Below are 19,856 nucleotides of genomic sequence, written 5' to 3'. Positions count from 1 at the left end.
GGGAAGGGGAAGAGGAAGGGGAAGAGGAAGGGGAAGGGAAGGGGAAGGGAAGGGAAGGGAAGGGAAGGGAAGGGAAGGGAAGGGAAGAAGGGTAAATATTTCAGTTGGATATTGATATAATTCATGTTTAACTCAGTCAAGCTTAAGTAGGATCAAACAGACTGTGCTCCAAAAGTATGAAGCTTTGAGTTCAGGCCACTGTAGAATTTTCTGACTTTGACAGGTTGAGCCTGAATTTACTAGAGGAGTCTGTTTATCACCCACTGTTCCTTCCAGCCACAAAGTCATGGACCATAAGGAAACAAATGGGAAGTGTTTTTTGTTTATCACTGGTATTTCATAGACTACAAATTTAATAATCAGAGTTTCATTTCTAACTGATAGTTTTTGAACTTTGTCCTGTCACAGAAACTGTAAAATCTTCAGCAGATTATTTCATTTTTCTCTGTCTTACTGTTGCTAATGTAATATTGAGAACAAGACATTAATATATACTTGGAATAATTACATCAGTCCACAGGTAAAAGACTTCAGCCACGTGGAACAGTAGAAAAAGAGTGAAGTGTAAATGATCAGAGATATACATAGTCCTGAAGAGACATCTAAGAGCAGTATGTTCACCACCTTAATGGTAAAACAGCCATGTGGTGGTAAACCTGGAAATTATCAAATGAGGGGCTGAAGGGAACTTTGTACAGTATGCAATTCAATCTAAGTTTTCCTTTAGGTGACAAGGGTCAGGGCTGACCTGGTCACCAGACAAGTACCAGAGGCTCTCTGTGAAGCCCTCTGCCTTCCCAAATGGAGGAGAAAGGGAAGCAGAGAGAGAGATTGATGGGGTGGGAAAGAAACTAAACCAGCTGGGATGGAAAGAAGATCAATCCCATGGAACAGAGACAAAAAGACACAAACCAAGAGCCAACCCAAACCCTCATGGAAATGACAGTACCATTGGCACCACTGATTCTGGGAGAAGACACTGGGCAAGTTGACTCAGGAGCAGATGGGAACCAGATTCAGGAGCTGGATTCTGGAGCTGGAGTCTGAAACTGAATTCTGGAATTGAATTCAGTAACACATAGATCAGGATGGAAGGCAGAAGGGACAGAGCCCTTCTGGGACACCAGCTAGTGAAGAAGAGGCTTGACCCTGGTTATCTCTCATTTTTATCCTGAAAATGTCATCCATGGGATTCAATCCCTTGTTGGGCAGCTGAGGGTCACCTGTCCTATCTGTTCCTCCTTTCAGGTGCCATGTCTGCCTTCCAGCCCCCAAGGTAGGGTACAAGCTGTGGCAGTGTCATTGGTATGCCCAGGAACAAGTCTCAGGCGGAGCCTTTCTGCAACCCAGCCCTTGGCAGGAACTCTGTCCATGAGCTTCTTCCTGCACCCCCTGGCTGTGCAAACCTGCCCTGAACTTCAGAAAGTGCCTCAGTGAGCAGAGACTGAGCTGGGAAGTCAAATCCTGAACAGAATCAGTTCTGGTCTAGCTCACACACATTTTATACAGTGAACAAACAGATTTTCCTGTAGACTTTGAGATGATTTGATTGTATATCTTTGAAATACCATCCCTAATGGTGCAAGAAATGGTTTCCTAGTTATTTGATATAGAAAACAGTCCTACTTAATGTATTCATTGTCCCAGCATGGTAAGAATGTCAAGAGATTTATTTAGCAGTTGGTTTTTTTTTGGTTTTGTGGGTTTGGGTGGTTTTTCTGAGAAGCTAGCCCATATGCTAGAATAAAGGAGGGAAAGAATCATGTTTCTGCAGCTTGAATCTGGAAGAAAAAAAACTTGTTTATATTAATGCTTTATATATTTGCTGTTTCTCTGTACTTTGTGTGAGAAATTTCACACAAATATATAAAACCCAAGAATACTCTTCTGAAATAGAGGGCAATTAGGGAGAAATTCTTCACAGTGAGGGTGGTGAGACACTGGAACATGTTGCCCAGGGAGGCTGTGGATGCCTCCTCCCTAAAGGTGTTCAGGGCAAGTAGCAAGGCATCAGTAGCACAGCTCAACCTGAAACAGGGCTGTTTACAAACGGATTGCAACAGGCTGTAGACATCCGCCACAACAACCATCCCATGACTTCTGTTTGCCATCCAAACAGGGTAGAATCATAGAATCATACAATTGTTTGGGTTGAACAAGACCCTCAAGGTCAACATATCCAACCATTATCACAGCACTGCCAAGTCCTGAAGAGTGAGAATGGAGAGCTGGTGTCAAGAGACAGGGAGAAGTCTGAGGTACTCAAAATAGCTTTTTTGTTTTGCCTCAGTTTTCACTGGTAATCCTGCTCCATCCCCCTCTTGAGTCACTGGACAACTAGGTGCAGAGTGGTGGGGTAAAGTCCCTTCCACAGTAAGGGAAGATCAGGTTCAGGAGCACCTGAGGAACTTCAACATACATAAATCTGTGGGACCTGATGAGATGCATCCCAGAGTCTTGAAGGAATTAGCTGATGGAGTGCAAAGCCACTCTCCACGACATTTGAAATGCCCTGGCAGTCAGGGGAAGGTCCATGAAATTGAGGCACCATCAGCAACTTTGCAGATGATACCAAGATGAATGGTGGTGTTGATGGGTCAGAAGGATAGGATGCCAGACGAAAAATTTGGAGAAAATACAATTCTGAACACAGGAATAGGGAGAACTCAGTAAACTTATTAGGTGACAGATTGAAAAAAAAAGATAAAGAGGTACCTGTCACAAGTGAAAATACTTCTGGTGACTGGGATGGTTTGGGCTGGAGATCATTTTCTCCCCAGTAGCTGGTACGGAGCTGTGTTTTGGGTGTGGAGCTGTGTTTTGGGTATGGAACTGTTTTTCGGGTGTGTGCTGGAAACAGTGCTGGTCACATGGGGATGGTTTGATTACTGCTGAGCGGAGCTGACAAGAGTCAAGTCCTTTTCTGCTCCTCCCCCCAGGCTTCTCACCCCAGCAGTGAGAAGGCTGGGGGTGCACAAGGGGTTGTGAGGGGACAGACCTAGGACAGCTGACCCCAACTGACCAAAGGAATATTCCAGGCCATGTGATGTCCTGCTCAGCATATAAACTGGAAGGGTGGATGTTGGTGGGGGTTGCCATTGTTCCAAGGCAGGCTGGGCATCAATCTGTTGGTGGTAAGCAATTGTTCTCTTTTGCTTTTTTTTCTTGAGTTTTATGTTCCTCTCTTTGTTGTAATTTTTTTTCCTTTGAAGTTGCAGCAGTGGCTCCATTATATTGTCTACTCACAGCTCATTTAGAAAACGAGTGTTGAAAGCTAGCAGTTTTGCACTTGTAGTGTTGATGTTAATAATGTGTAACAATTAACTGTTAGCATGAAACAACTTGTGAATGAATGAATCCAGTGAAGTTTGCTTAGAGAGCTTAAAATTGGCCAGATCTGTCATTCTTTCAAATGCTCCCATCACAGTGATCTCAAAATTCCTCCCCGAAGCAGCAGATCACACTTCTGAAGTGCAAAGACCATTAGAAGAGAAACGTTCTGACTGAAGGAAGGAGGCTGGATGCTATTTGAAAGGCCTGAAAATGAGACAGCTGCTTCCCACCGTTTTTCATTGGTATGCTGCAAATTATCACCTCACTGAGCTTTTCAAAGGAGTGCAACATCCTGATACTTCCTTGTTTTATTGTGCTGAAAGGACTTTCTAAATTTATCTACAGGAGTTCAATTATTTTGCTCATAATTGGCTTCTAATGAACTTTATTCAATATGAAAATCTCTTCTTTTTGGAAATTGTGTCCTGCTTGAATTTTCAGCACACAATTAATTTGCCATTCCTTAACTGATTGGTAAGCTGCCAGTAAGACCATGAAGACATGACTTAAAGTAGTGTTTGAAACTTAGGAGACAGTCTGTGAGGGCAGCAACACAAGATATATAAGAAATAAGTTTAAAAGGAAAAAAACAGTTTCTCAGATGGTTCTCCTGGTGCTCCTACAAGTGGCCTGCAGCCTTTTTTTTTTGTCAGACACCTTGTGGTTTTTTGCACATGAGCAACTATGTGACCATGAGCAACTATGTGAGTATAAGTTAAACGGCACCAAAAAGTATTAGAATCTACCTCATACAAAATCCAAGGACCATCCACAACTACAGTGAGGGATTTGGGTCTGGGAAATCCCAAGCACAAATGTGGGAAGGGCAGAGAATGGCTTGAGAGTGATCTTGAGGAGAAGGAAGCACAGAATCACCAAGGTTGGAAGAGACCTCAAAGATTATCAAGTCCAACCTGTCACCCAACACCTCATGAATGAACCATGGCAACAAGTGCCACGTCCAGTCCCCTCTTGAACACCTCCAGGGATGGTGACTCCACCACCTCCCTGGGCAGCCCATTCCAATGGCTAACAACTCTCTCAGTAAAGACTTTCTCCTCACCTCCAGCCTAAACTTCCCCTGGTGCAGCTTGAAACTATGTCCTCTTGTTCTGGTTACCTGGGAGAAGAGACCAATAACACACACACCACCATCCCACCCCCGGCTACAACCACCCTTCAGGTAGTTACAGTATCACAGTATCACAGTATCACAGTAACTAAGGTTGGAAGAGACCCCAAGGATCATCAAGTCCAACCTGTTCCAACAGACCTCACAACTAGACCATGGCACCAAGTGCCACGTCCAATCTCCCCTTGAACACCTCCAGGGACGGCGACTCCACCACCTCCCTGAGCAGCCCATTCCAATGATGAATGACTCGCTCAGTAAAGAACTTTTTCCTCACCTCGAGTCTAAACCTCCCCTGGCACAGCTTGAGACTGTGTCCCCTTGTTCTGGTGCTGGTTGCCTGGGAGAAGAGACCAACCCCCTCCTGTCTACAACCACCTTTCAGGTAGTTGTAGAGGGCAATGAGGTCACCCCTGATCCTTCTCTTCTCCAGGCTAAACAATCCCAGCTCCCTCAGCCTCTCCTCATAGGGCTTGTGCTCAAGGCCTCTCACCAGCCTCGTTGCCCTTCTCTGGACACGTTCAAGTGTCTCAATGTCCTTCTTAAATTGTCCTTCTTAAATTAAATTGGACACAGTATCAAGGCGCAGCCCAAACAGTGCTGAGTACCGGAGCACAATGACCTCCCTTGGGGGGGACTCGGGTGTGACAGTTGATGAAATACTCAACAAGAGCCAGCAGTGGTCACTGGCAGCCCAGAAGGCAGATGTGTGCTGGGCTGCATCCCAAGCAGTGAGAACAGCGGGACAGGTAGCTTGAACTTGATAATCAATAAGGTCCCTTCCAACCTGAACCATTCTGTGATTCAGGAACTCTGTGAATATTGTAAGAGGCAAAGGTACATCAGAGCAGGCTTTGTTCACCAAGGAAACATGATTCTGGGGAAGATGTGCTGGTATTCCTCATATTCTACACAGCACAAGTGCTATGGGCTGGTTCCAGACTAGCACTAAATAGCAAACAAAATGGAGTACCTCCTCCAGGATGTGCAATTTTAGAGCTTCAGACAAAAAACCCCGCTGAGTTAAATTGGTCTCCCTCACAAATCACAGCTCTTGTAAACACATCCTCTTCTTATCCCCCATCCTGGTTATTTCCATTGATAAATTTGATTCAAAGCTTTGGTCTTTAGGTAGTACAGGAGATAGGAAGGAGATGAAACTTTATGACTGATTAATATAAGCCCCATCTATTTAGCCCTGCAAAGAAGCTGTCAATTTTGTAGCCTGTGCTTTTTGCTTGTTCATATGTTTTAAAAAACTTCATACTTTAGAATTCTGCCAGCTCCTTCCAGTAAAGAAAATCTTTTTTTCTGTCAGTTATGAAGACAGTGACAATAGTTCTATGAGCCTGATTTATTACATTAGAAAGCAAGACAAAGATGGGGAGGGAATTAATCAAATGATGCCAAACCGGTCTTAGAAAAACTGTAACATTCTGGAGCTCTGCATTTTCAGTAAATAGGTTGCACCTGGAAGATAACTAGACCATATCTGATAAGATTAAAAAATAATAGCCATAACTTCTTCTTGACAATTCTCACCTAGAGCAAATGAATTAAAAGCCCCACAAAGCACAGATAACCTAACAACACAGCAGGACTGTTGTATAATGAAACCCTTCCAAACACGGTATTCCATTCTGCTGGAAAAGTTACAAATATTGTTTACTTACTACATATTGCCAGTTACAGACTACATGGAAGATGTGAAGGAACTTATTGTTAGCAAATGAGGGCTCCAGAAAGATCTGAACAGGCTGCAGAGTTAGGCAGAGGGGAAGCTCATAAAATTCAACAAGGCAAGTGGCCCTACCCTGTTGACATTCTTTAGCTCCTGCTGGGCATTGACCAGATCCCCTCTCAGGCTTCTCTTCTCCAGGCTAAACAAGCCCAGGGCTCTCAGCCTTTCCTCCTCACAGAGATGCTTCAAGCCCCTCAGCATCTTCATAGACTCTACTGGATTCTCTTCAGTATTTCCCTGACTCACTTGAACTGGGGAGCCCAGAACTGGACACAGGTGTGCCCTTACTGGGGGAGAGTAGAGGGGCAGGGCAAGCTCCCTCCACTTGCTGGCCACACACATCTTAATGTTTCCCCAGGAGACCATTTGTCTTCATGGCCAATAGGGTCACTGGCTCATGGTGAACTTGTTCAACAGCACTCCCAGGTCTTTCTCTGCAGAGCTGCTTTCCAGCAGGTCACCCCTCACCTCTACTTGTGCAGGGAGTTATTCCCCTCCAGGTGAAGTTGGACTTCATGAGGTTCCCCTCTGCCCAGCTCTCCAGCCTGTCCAGGTCTCACTGAATGGCCGCACAGCCTGGCTGGTTGTCAGCCACTCCACCAAGTTTGGTATCACCAGCAAACTGGATGAGGGTCCACTCCATCCTTCCATCAAAGTCATTGATGAATAAGTAGAAGAAGAGATTTAGTCTCTTTTAACGCTGTATATTAATACCAAAAAGTTCTTAACATTCCAAAAAGTGTACAGGCTTTGTCTTCAGTGCTATGGAAATGTGTGGATCAGTGTTTTTTTTCTGCCTGATTTATTTATCTTCATTTTGCTTTCCTTTTGCTGCTGAATTTTTTTCCCCAGTACTATATATTTTTGGAGATGCCTAAGTACCTCAGATGGTGTTTCTTTTAAAAGAGCGGAAGAACATATTCCCAGGAGCTGTTTACTGTTTTGGTTGTTTGACTGGTGTGCCATGCAGCCCCCCTGGCAGTGAGACCACTGGGTAAGTAATCATTACCCTCAGGACTTTGAAGGCAGTATGTTTCCACAGACTGTGTTAACAGTGTTATAGCTGGAAGGTTTTGTTTCTCAGTGAACCTCATGCAAATTTCTCATTTCCAATGTACTTCCGTGGCTGAAATTTCCCTTTCTGTCTTCTACAAAGCAATATAGCTATTTTCTCTGGTTGGTGTTCTGATTTTTGGGGGGTCTTTTGTTTTTGCTGTTGCATTTGCTTTTCTTCTTTCAATTTCATTTTTGAGATTGATCTTGCTCAGTGACTGCCAGGCCAGCACTGGAACATTAGCATCTAAACCAATTTGGGAACCTTTGTAAAGGTTAGTTTTGCCTATTCTTGATTCTGTTTCTGATGGAAGCTGGATCAAAGTACTGCCACATGGTCTGAAGATGGACCACAAGATGGGCATGGACCTGGTAGAGTCAGTCCAGAGCCACTAAAATGACTGGGGGGGCTGGAGCACCTCTGCTATGAGAACAGGCCAAGGGAGCTGGAGCTGTTCAGCATGGAGAAGGCTCAAGGGAAACCTTAGAGCAACCTTCCAGTACCTGAAGGGACCCTACAAGAAAGTTGGAAAAGGACTTTTTACAAGGGTTTGTAGTGATAGGATGAGAGGCAATGGCTTTGAGCTAGAAGAAGGGAGATTTAGACTAGACATTAGGAAGAAATTCTTTCCAGGGAGGGTGGTGAGACACTGGAACACGTTGCCCAGGGAGGTTATGAATACCTGTCCCTGGAGGTGTTCAAGCACAGGCTGGATGAGACCTTGAGCAACCTGGTCTAGTGAAAGTGTCCCTGCCCATAGCAGGGGTTTGGAACTAGATGATCTTTAAGGTCCCTTCTGATCCAAACTGATCTATGAATCTATAAATCTCTGTACTTAATGATCAGCTCATAGGGGAGCAATCAGAGATGACAGTTAAACTATTAAGAAATGTGGCACTAAGGATACTGTGAAATTATGCATTATATATATAATATAACCTGCTAAAATATGACTACTAGATACTTATGGTGATATAAACATAAGATGAGTCAAACTGATTCAAAACACCTATAAAATGCAATGAAGTTGGCTCAGTGAATCCCAGATTGCTCCAATTAAAATACTCAGCACTTTTGCTGACACATACCAGCAAACTGCTAGGCTGTGAACAGTTTTTCTGGTGCTGTGGTGTGATTGTGCTTGCAATGCCTGGGTCAGGTGGCTGCTCTTGGAAGCTGGAGAATTGAAGTTTGCATTGCTTCAACATATGGGCTCAGGGGAAATGTGTGTTTGTAGGTGAGGAGTTTCTGTGTGACACATCCAATTCAACCGAGCATTATTCACTGTTTTGTCAACACTTCCTCTAAGTGTTTGAAGAAGTTATTTAAGAACTGCAGGAGTGGGGGGAAGAAAAATGTTTATTTGAAACATAATGGATGTGTGGAGAAGAAAACAAAAAGTGGTGTGGATGACAGATTTTTTTATTGCTATGGAATGAATAATGTTTTAATCCTTTACACAGGAGAAGGGGTGAGGGAACAAAATAAATCTCTTAAAGGTCACAGGTGGTGCTTTGTCTTCATAATAAAAAAGTTTAGCTTCACAGTTTATTAAGAGCCTTATTTTTCTCCTTCTTCTGCTTTCTGTAATATGACTTCCAGTCTTATTACTTTCTTCTTTGTGTTATTTAAACTGGCCAGGAAACTATTTTCTTTGTCAGCTTTTAATGTAGTGAACTATTTTGTACAGAGCTGTTCTAGAGCTGCTGGCTTGGGAAGAACAAAGTTTTCAGCAGCAGTAATATCAATATCCTTTCCATTGTTTCTTTCACTTGGCTAGAACTCCTGCTTCTTGAAGAATAGTCATAATAAGGTCATCAGCTCTAGGTGTTCAAATTAATGAAAATAAAGGAAATTTGATAAATAAATTGGACTAAGAAGCACAGTGAGCTTGACCTCAGTGTGGTGTTTCCCGATTAAAAGGAAAACCAAACCCTGGAGGAAAATCATGGAATCATAATACCATTGAAATGTTGAGGTAGAAAGAGGGCTTTGAGACCATCAAGTCCAGCCACTTGCATAGATCTCACAATCCCATCACTGCTGCTAAACCACTACCATTAAACCATGTCTCTCAGCACCACATCCATGCCTCTTTTAAATATTTCTAGGGATGGTAACTCCACCACCTCCCTGGGCAGCCTGTTCCAGTGCCTGAGAATCCTTTCAGGGGAGAATTTTTTACCTAATATCCATCCTGAACCTCTCTCGGCACAACTCGAGGCCACTTCTGCTTGTCCTGTCACTTGTTGAAAAGCACAGTTTCAGCCCCAAACCACCAACAATGAATATGTAAAGAAGTTTCATCTTGTCAGTCCATGTGTTGAGGTTCTTTTTAAAATTGATGGTGACTTCTTGTCAGGCTTGCATTCCTGCAGCAGAAGATGGATGCTTTGCACAAATTTTGTCTGCCTCGGAGCACTTTTCTTTCTGTCTTGGAAGAAATCTTCAATTTGTTAGGCACGTTTCACACACGAGAAAAATCTTCAGAAATGTGTGATTGCAATGCTTGGAATTAGAATTGGCTTGGGTTTAAAAAAAAAATAATCAAACTTTATGTTTGGAAAATTAAAAAACAACTCTACAAATGTCAAGGGTCAGGACTGTGCTGGCCTGGCCACTAGATGAATGTAAGACCCTCTCCATGAACCCCTTTGCCTTCATAGATTCATAGAATGGTTTAGGTTGGAAGAGATCTCGAATATTATCTTGTTCCAACCCCCCTGCCATGGGCAGGGACACTTCCCACTAGACCAAGTTGCTCAAGGCCTCATCCAGCCTAGCCTTGAACATACCCAGGGAGGGGATATCCACTGTATTCCTCTATATTTCTGCAAAACTGAGCTTTTGTTGTGATTTCTACTGCTTTATTGCTGTCAACAAGCTCTTCATCTTCCCCTTAAGAGACTTGAAGACAGATTCTGTGAAGTTATCTGGATACATGTGCCATTTCCCTTCAGAGGCTAAAAGGAAAGGAGAAAGAAGATGTGGTGCATGGATCTTATGGGAATGACTACAGGTATCTTTGGATTTTAAAGATTTTATTCCAGCTTTCATCATTTGGTCAGGCATTGGAACAGGCTGCTCAGGGAGGTGGTGGAGTCACCACCCCTGGAGGTGTTCAACTAATGTATGGACATGGCACTTTGGGACATGGTTTAATGGCTGCAGTGGCCTTAGGTGGATGGTTAGACTTGATGATCTTAGACGGCTTTTCCAGCCCAAACAATTCTATGATTCTGAGTTATATTCTCTTCACACTGAGCTTATTAAATGCTGGTTTCTGTTCTTCAAGTCAGAGTGGTCTTTAATGCAAAAGGACACTATAAAATTGTGAAATGTGGAAAAACATTCAAATAGTTAAATATAAATTGTGAAGGATTGTTTGCTTGTAGGAAAGTCCTTCCTCTCCAGCACTCCTGAAGAAGAGATGTCACATTCAAAATGACTGATCACTTTTTCTGTTTTCTTTGCTTATTTTCTTGTTAGTTCTGAGGCAAAGAACATGAAAACTAGGTGTATTTTCAAACAGCTGTGATTTAAGTTTGTGGGGTCAGGGTGAGAGGTATATTTATGAAGGTACCTTAAGGTACTCTTTTTTTGCAACAAATACAACACCGAGGCACTACTGAGATAGATTAAACATCTAGATCTACAGGAATGAAGCCAGTGATTTACCTCAGCCCTCATAAAGCAGCTTGTTTTCTTGGTATTTTTTCTTTTTTTTTTTTTCCTGTTGTCTTGTATAACACAAGTGTGTTATACAAGCTGTGCTACAAAATCGGATTAATTTGTAGGAAAACATCCACTTGACATTTGCAAGAGTCTAAGCACTGGCTTCCTGGGAACAAGGTTGATTTCCAAGCACTTTTATCATGGGAACATAGGCTGCAAAGCCTCAATAGCTCAACAAAGCTCCTTAAGTAACTAGTTTAAATTGCTACTAAATTCTTTAGACAGGAGTTTGCTGTGATGAATAATTGTGAATGTGCTGCTGAACTCAAGGACATAAACTTCAGCTAGGTCTTTCAAATGGAACTAGAGCTCACCTTCAATTTTGCTTCAACATCAGAATGATGTAGTTTTCCTCTTTGCTCTTTAAAATAAAAAAGAAGCATGAGAGTAAACTGTGCAAGATTTTGCATGAGCACAGTCCAAGGATAGCCCTGAAGGGAACCTCAAGGAAGACTGGAGAGGGACTTTTCATAAGGGAGTCTAGAGACAGGACGAGGAGTAATGGTTTGAAGCTGAGATCAGGGTTAGACTGGATCTTTGGAAGAAGCTCTTCGATATAAGGATGGTGAGACTCTGCTAAGAATAAAATTTTGGTTTCAAGTAATACTCGTGTAGTGGTTGTAGTAGTGCTTATAACATGCCAGAAGTTCAGGTGTTTTCAGGTCACATAGTAGGTCTCCATCTGCATTACCAGGAATCATGTCAAAAGTTAAAAAAGAAAAAAAAGGCTGTTTAAATATTTTAAAATGCCAAATAAAATCATCATCTCATACATCATAAGGCAGGATAATAATAATATCCTGCTCATCTAACTTACTCTGAGCAGCGTTTTGCAGCCCAGTAGGGTTGTGCAAGGCCTAAACCCCAATACTTAAGTCCAATCAAATGAATGTGGCAATTCAGAAAGGCTATTCTGAAGGTCTCTTTGGTTTGCCTGCAGAAGGCATGCGGCTCATGGCGGGACCACTGCACAAGCAAGAGGAAGTTCTGCTCAGCCTGATTTCTTTCCAAGCTTTAGAGGGTCACTGGACTGCAGCTCTCCCTCTCCTTTGACACAACACTACCACATGTCTTTGTCAGATCACCCTCAAACTGCTTCAAACATCCTCCAAACTGGGCTGCTAAAAAGGCTTAGCAATTACCTGCGGCATGTGCAGGGTACAGTAGGGCAATTACTATGACGTTTGGGTGGGGGGGTTTTGATCCTTCCTGCTGCTTTACTGTGCACAAACTGCTTGTTGGCGTTTTGATGGAGTTCAAGGGCCCAGTCTTCACGTTTAAAGCCCTTAATAGAGTGGGTCATACACTCTCGCTGGAGTTCTGATCTACAGGGGTCTTTCATCTCGCCTTTGGAGATCTGAGGGAAAAGGTTAATCGTTGTAAGGTGTAGAAAGAAAGCTTCCGTTTGGCTCATAGCTTTGTGGCTGTGCCTTCAGATCTGTCAAATGTCTTCCTTTAAGAGGAAGAACTAGTATGGACTTGGGGTCTTGAAAGAGCCATAAAGACTTTCTTTCTCTTTACGGATATTGGGGAAGCACCGCTGATTCCTCTTGACATTTTTTTCCTTGAGGCTAAAGGCTGAAATAGAAAGAGCTCAGCACAGCTGTAGCTACAGGCCTGTACTTTCAGAATATGGTCTTAGCATGGACTGTGTCACCAAATCACACACAGAATCAGAGAGTTGTTTCGTTTGGAAAAGGCCTGTGAGATCATGGAGTCCAAACATCAAGCCAATATCACCATGGCCATTAAACCATGTCCAAAAATGTCATGTCCACAGGTTTCTTGAACACCTCCAGGGATGAGGATTCAACTGCCTCCCTAAGCAGCCTGTTTCAACATCTGACCACTCTTGCAGAAAAGAAATTGTTCCTAATCTCCAGTTTAAGGTTCCCCTGGCACAAGCTCGGGCCATTTCCTCTCTTCCTATCACCTGTTACTAGTGAGAAGAGACCAATCCCCATCTCACTGCAACCTCCTTTCAGGGAGCTGTAGAAAGCAATGAGGTCTGTCCTCATCCTCCTGTTCTCCATACTAAACAATCCTAGTTCCTTCAGCTGCTCCTCACCAGACCTGTTCTCCAGAACCTTTTCCAGCTTTATTGCCCTTCTCTGTTGCTCCTTCAAGTCTTACCAGCTGCATCACTTGGTGTTATCTGCAAACTTGCTGAGGGTGCCTCAATCTCTCTGTCTATAACATTGATGAAGATATTGAGCAGAACTGTAGACATGATGCTGTTCAGACAAAATTTGTGGCAATTGTTCTCCGAGTCAGCAGCCACCGCTATTAATTTCCTTACAGTTATTGAGCATCATTTAAACTTCTCATGGCTTTAAAAACAATCAAAATGCATCATGCCTTTTGGGATGATTTCCTTTCCTTCTAATATAAACATTTTATTCACAAGTTATAATTCAATTACAACTTAAAACTCTCTAGGAGGCATAAAAATTCTTCTTGTGCCTGGACAGCATGAGAGGATTACAGATGAGAACCTTGGATAATGAGCCAGGATATAGGAATTATTTTTATTTATGCAAATGAGTGTTTTATTGCAATGAGCACAATGTGTTTATGTGCTGAGTGGCTTTAAAATCAAATTTATTTCTGTGGGTATGAGGACATAATTGAAAGTTTACAAGAAGGGGAAGATCAGTGTTCTCTTGCCTGTAGTAATAAGAGTCTGTAAGTTTTGAACAAATGGAAAATGAGCTGAGGAGAGAGTGAGATAAATTTACATCCTCTCCCCATTAAGCACTGTGGAAAGAGTGTGAAAGACACATTTCCAAACAATCATCATGCTCAGCATGGAGCCCAACATTACTACTATTTACCCATGTATTTACCCAGACTTGTGAGGAGCAGCTGAGGGAAATGGGGTTGTTCAGCCTGGAGAAAAGCAGGCTGAGGGGAGACCTTGCTTTCTGCAATTCCCTGAAAGGAGGTTTTAATAAAGTAGGGCTTAGTCTGTTCTCCTAAGAAACAAACAACAGGACAAGTGGAAATGGACTCAAGTTGCTCCAGGGGAGATTTAGTATGGACATTAGGAAAAATTTCTTTCCCAAAAGTGTTGTCAAGCCCTGGACCAGGCTGCTCAAGAAAGTGTTGAAGTCCTTATCCCTGGAGGGATTTAAAAGCCATATAGACATTGTGCTGAGAGACATAGTTTAGTGGTGACCTGTCAGTACTGGGTTAATAGCTGAAGTTAATGATCTTAAAGATCTCTTTCAACCAAAATAATTCTGTGATCCTATGATTTGATATACTTAAATGCCTAGGCACAGATGGTGAAAGCAGTCATCTCAGAAATAATATTAATTAGATTGTCTTGTTTAAATAACATTACAAAACTGCTCCTAATCTTTCTTAATATACTCAGGATTTGGAAATTTGTATTTGGTTGTTGTAGGTTAGTATTATTCCAGTGTAAGTTTTAACCAATGACTGAATTAGTAAACTGAGAACTTGTTATGTTACATGCTCAACACTTTTGAAGAGACTTCCTATCTTAGAAGAAAATAAATTATTGGAAGCTGAAAAAAGAGTGGACCATATAGGAACAAAATGAAAAGCTTCTCTGATGTGAGGGTGCTGGAGCTGTGCAGCAAGCTGCCCAGAGGGGTTGTGGAATCTCCTTCTCTTGAGCAGTGCCAAGTCCACCTGGACATTGTGATCCTGGGCAACCTGCTGTGGGTGACCCTGCTTTAGCAGAGGGTTTGGATTAGATGATCCTCAGAGGTATACCTTCCAGTCCCTACTATGCTTGGATTCTCTGATATGGGCTAATTCTCCAAATTAGTCTTAGAAACTATTTGATCAGTTATTGGCTTAAAGAAGTGATTCTGGATAACAAAGCATATGAAACTGACTAGAAGTTAAAATTAGTCAACCTCACCAGAGATATTTGGTTAAAACTTCTAAGTGTTAATCACAGAACATATCTGGTGGGAAGAGACCTCCAAAATCATCCAGTCCAACCTTCTACCCAGAACTGAAGGATCAACACTAAACCATATCCTTAAGTGCCAGATCCACACACCACTTAAACACCCCTAGTGATGGTGACTCCACCACTGCCCTGGGCAGGCTATTTCAATGTTTGAGAACCCTCTCAGTGATGAAATGTTTCCTAACATCCAGCCTGAACCTCTGCTGGTCCAGCTTGTAACCATTTCCTCTGGTCCTGTAGCCTGACATCAAGGAGAAGAGGCTGCCCCTCCTCGCTCTAACCTCCCTTCAGGCAGTTGTAGAGAGTGATGAGGTCCCCGCTCAGCCTCCTCTTCTCCAGACTGAACAACCTCAGCTCCCTCAGATGCTCCTCATAGGCCATGTGCTCCAGGCCCTTCACCAGCCTCATTGCCCTTCTCTGGACATACTCCAGCACCTCAAAATTCTTGCTGTAGTGAGAGCTCCAGAAAAATATATCCATAGGTGGCAGCTTGATTGAGACTCAACCCACCACACAGGTAAAGACTTCTTATGTCTTCCAAAATATGCAAACTTTAGATGATCTGTCTCTTGGAATTAAATGGGTGTTTTTTTTGGTGGTTTTTGGTGGTGCAGGTTTTTTTTTTGTTTGATTTGGTTTGGTTTTGGGTTATTTTGGGATAGAAGATAATATATAACCAGGTTCCAGTGGAGATTTGCAAGCAAAAATGCATAATGTATCCTTTTAATATTTTATTTTGCAGGCAGTCACATTATTTTGACAGCTCCATAGCAAACATATCCATTTAGATTTCAATCTCACAGGGGTTTGAATGAGAGTTTGAGGTAAAGCAGCATTGTAAGGAAAATTTAAGGTAAGCTTTCTTATCTTAAAAGTGGTGAGAAACTAGAACAGGTTGTGGATGCCCCCTCCTTGGAGGTGTACAAAGCCAGGTTGGATGAATCTTTGAGGAACCTGGACTAGTGCAAGCTGTCCCTGCCCGTGGTGGGAAGGTGGAACCAGATTGTGTTTAAGGTCCCTTCCAACTCAAACTGTTCTGAGCTTACGATTCTGTGATAAAACTTCCTAGAATTATCTGCAGTGATAATTACAAGAAAGAAAACAAAAAATCCTGAAGAAAACAACCTGTTTTAAAAGGAACCTGCTTTGATATTTCAAGGCTTTGGCAAAAGTTGAGACCTGGCGTTTTTCTAGTACATTTTAAAAGAATCCTAGACAACTGAAGCAACTTTTTTTTTGAAGATGGAGAAGAATTTAGCTTGTTGCAGTAAATTATTCATAATATACACTTGAATACATAATATTAACATAAGATTCATGCTTTGATTTCATGATTTATTTAAAGTGAACAGTGTGCGTTATTCTCAATGGGAAGGTAGTTTTCTCCCTCTTAGCCCTGATCATATGCATGGTCCCCATCCAGTGTACCATCAGTGCCACTCCTGCTGGGAGCTGTATGAGCAAACTGGTCTGTCTGAAAGCTAATGAGCCAGAGTACAAGTCCTGGGAAGAAAACACCCATTTGCTCAGCATCTCACAGCAACATCTGTCATGGTTTACCACCAGCCAGCAGCTCACAGCATCACACAGCTCCTCGCACACTAGTGGGGTAAGGAGGAGAGCTGAGAGAAAGTAAAACTTGTGGGCTGAGATGGGAACAGTTTAATAAATAACACAAAATGAAATACAAGAAAAAAATACATCTAAATATTAATACTATTCTAATAGCAACATTACTATTACTGGTAATATCAACAGTAATAATAACAATAATAATGAAAAGGAGAATAACAAGAGAGAAAAATCAAACCCAAGAAAGAGAAGTGGTGCAAAAAGCAATTGCTCGCCACCCACTGACTGATGCTTGAGCATCAACCAGCCCCTCCCAGCCAATTACTCCCAGTTTATATACTGGGCATGACATCCTATAAATGGGAATATCCTTTTAGCCAGTTCAGGTCAGCTGACTCTGTGCCCTCTCAATTTCTTGTGCACCTCCTTGGTATCAGAGTGTGGGAAACTGAAAAATCCTTGACTTGGGTAAGCACTACTGAGCAACAAATTAACATCAGTGTTATCAGCATAATCACATGATCCCAGAATCCCAGCATCTCATTAGGGTTGGAAGTCACCTTTGAGGATCAGCCAATCTGTGCCATCTTGCTGCAGCAGGGTCACCCACAGCAGCTTGCCCAGGATCACAATGTCCAGAAGGGTTTTGAATCTCTCAGAGAAAGAGACTCCACAACCTCTCTGGGCAGCCTGCTCCAGGGCTCAGCACCCTCACAGCAAAGAAGTTTCTCCTTTATTATTCTAATTCTCACAGTAAATCCAAATCCAAGCACTGCACCAGTTACCAGGAAGAAAATTAACTCCATCCCAGCCAAAAGCAGGACAACAGTTAAGTTACTGGGACATTGCAGTACAACTGCAATTGTTGCTAGGTGATGACTGATGTGATTCTTAGCCTGTGTTTGCACATAAAGAATATGCTTATATCTGGAAATCACAGATGTGCAAAATTCTGCAGTCAATATCTTTTCAGGGGTTTTTTCAACATGGTAAGCTTTCTGGCTGGTACAGAAACTGTCTAAATTATCAGAGAAAGTCAATAATTAAATATTATTTGTAAAATTAAGCTTCAGAGGTTTGGAGGTTTGTTGTTGTTGTTGTATCAGAGGTTCCTTTACATTAGAAGTAGACTTCATTTTGAAAGGAAGAATTTCTGATTGGTTTTGGGTTGTGTTTTTTTTTTGCTTTTAGCAATTCATTTGGTGGCCACAAGAACATTTATTTGCAAAGCTATACTGTGTCTAGTTCTGGTGGCATCAGCATGAAAGGGAATGGATTCAAGCTTGGAGAGTGCAGATTTAGACTGGATATTAGGAAGAAATTCTTTACATTGAGGGTGGTGAGGCACTGGAATAGGTTGCTCAGGGAGGTTATGGATGCCCCCTCCCTGGAGATGTTCAAGGCCAGGTTGGATGAGGTCTTGAGCAAACTGATCTAGTGGAAGATGTCTCTGCCCATGGCAGGGGTCTTAGAACTAGATCTTCCAACCTAAACTATTCTATGAACACTGCTCCACGATTTACAATGGAACAAATATATTATAGTGAAAAAAGGTTACAACTTAAGGTCTGTCTCTGGAATTGGATCCCTGAAACCTCTGGCATCAATACTAAATGAGGCTTCTCTACCCACCATTGTTAACAGTATATATCTAGGTTTTGTTCTCACTATTAACTCACAGAACTCAGGATTTAGGTTGCTTTTGAGAGATATCTCTGGTGATGAGAAACACATCCTAAAAATGGGATTTTCATCCTTTTAAACCATTGGCTTGCAGTTGCAACATGAAAAGTGCAATTGATTTCCCTTTAGCTAGGGTGGAATTTAGGCCCAGGTAATATTGAGTAGAGTGAGCGATGTGGAGGGTGGCAAATCACCCTTCTGCTGCTCGCTCCATCTTGGTTGATACATGGGGAGGTGGAGACTTGTTGGAGATAAAATTCCCATGCTTCTCTTCACTCAATTCATTGCAAGTATCATCTGGCAGAGTCACTAAGGGATGCTTTTAGGCAGAAGCAAGAGGTGAATGACCAGCCATAAAGCTTCTCTAATGAATTAAATTATAGCAGTAATACTTTCTTATTGTTCCAGACAGTATTGTGCCTGATACTTGCCAGCCCATGGTCACTTATAATGAGGCAGTAACACAATCTTTGCTGATATCAGTTATTGCTTTCCTATTCCCCCTATCAGCCAAGGATTTTAGAGCTGTAGATTGGGACTTCTGGTCTGAAACACATTTGAATAGGTCAAGAGGTGTAATTGGGAATCTTCTAGGATAGATTTTCTACTCCTATGGAAGATCACATAAAGCAATGCCCTATTTCATAGTATTTTTCCTCCTTTGACCATTCAAAAAAGGTCTGAAAGAAGTTTTTAGTAACTTCTGTCATGTTGTCACAGTTTCTGTTGCTGGACTTTGCTTGCATGGCACTAACACTGTATATGATGTGGATCTGCATTCTGAATTAGTTGCTTTTACTGTTTTTATCACTTCGTTTTGAGTTGACTTGAAACTGTACACAGCAGCTCCCTCATTTTCCCTTTAATTCAGTTAAATCTTGGATACAAGCTACTGCAGCAAGTAACATTACTTTATGGCTTTTAATTTGGAGGGGGGAACTATGTATCTGTCTTAATTTACATGAGGTTTTACTTTGGAGGCTTTTTTCTGCTTCCTTGATTGTTTGGAATTTTTCTTTGGTTTTGGGGATTCTTTTAAGATATGCTGCTCTGAATATCAAGCTCTGGGCTTGACTGTAGGGCTGGGTTTTTTTTGGAAGACTGCTGCTGAATTGAGGTGCTCCAGCCCACTGACCACTTTCATGGCTCTGCTCTGAATGCACTTCATTAGGTGCATGTCCTTCCTGTGTTAAGGGCTCCAAAATTGGATGAAGTACTCCAGATGAGGTCTCACCAGAGAGAGAAGAGGGCAGACTCTTGATCTGCTGGCCATGCTGGGTTTGATGTAGTCTAGGATCTCACTGGCCTTCTGAGCTGCAAGTGCACACCATTGGCTCATGTTCAGCTTCTCGCCCACCTGCACTGCCATGCCATTTTCTGCAGGGCTGTTCTCAAACTCATCATACCCCAGCTAGAGGATATCTAGGATAGCCCTAACCTAGGTGCAAAATGTTACATGTTGCCTTATTGGACCTCATGTGATTTTCCTCAGCCTACCTCTCCAGCCTGTCCAGGTCCCTCCAGATGGCGTCCCATCCCCATCCTTCAGACATATAACTGCTTGTCAAGAATAAATATTTCAGAAGACAAAATACTTTTGCCATTGTATGATGCTTACTCTTTGAATTGACCTTATAATGTTTGATGAAATCCTAAT

This window comes from Dryobates pubescens, chromosome 11 (genome assembly GCF_014839835.1).
Source record: "Dryobates pubescens isolate bDryPub1 chromosome 11, bDryPub1.pri, whole genome shotgun sequence".
NCBI lineage: Eukaryota > Metazoa > Chordata > Aves > Piciformes > Picidae > Dryobates > Dryobates pubescens.
This window is presented reverse-complemented; position numbering follows the sequence as displayed.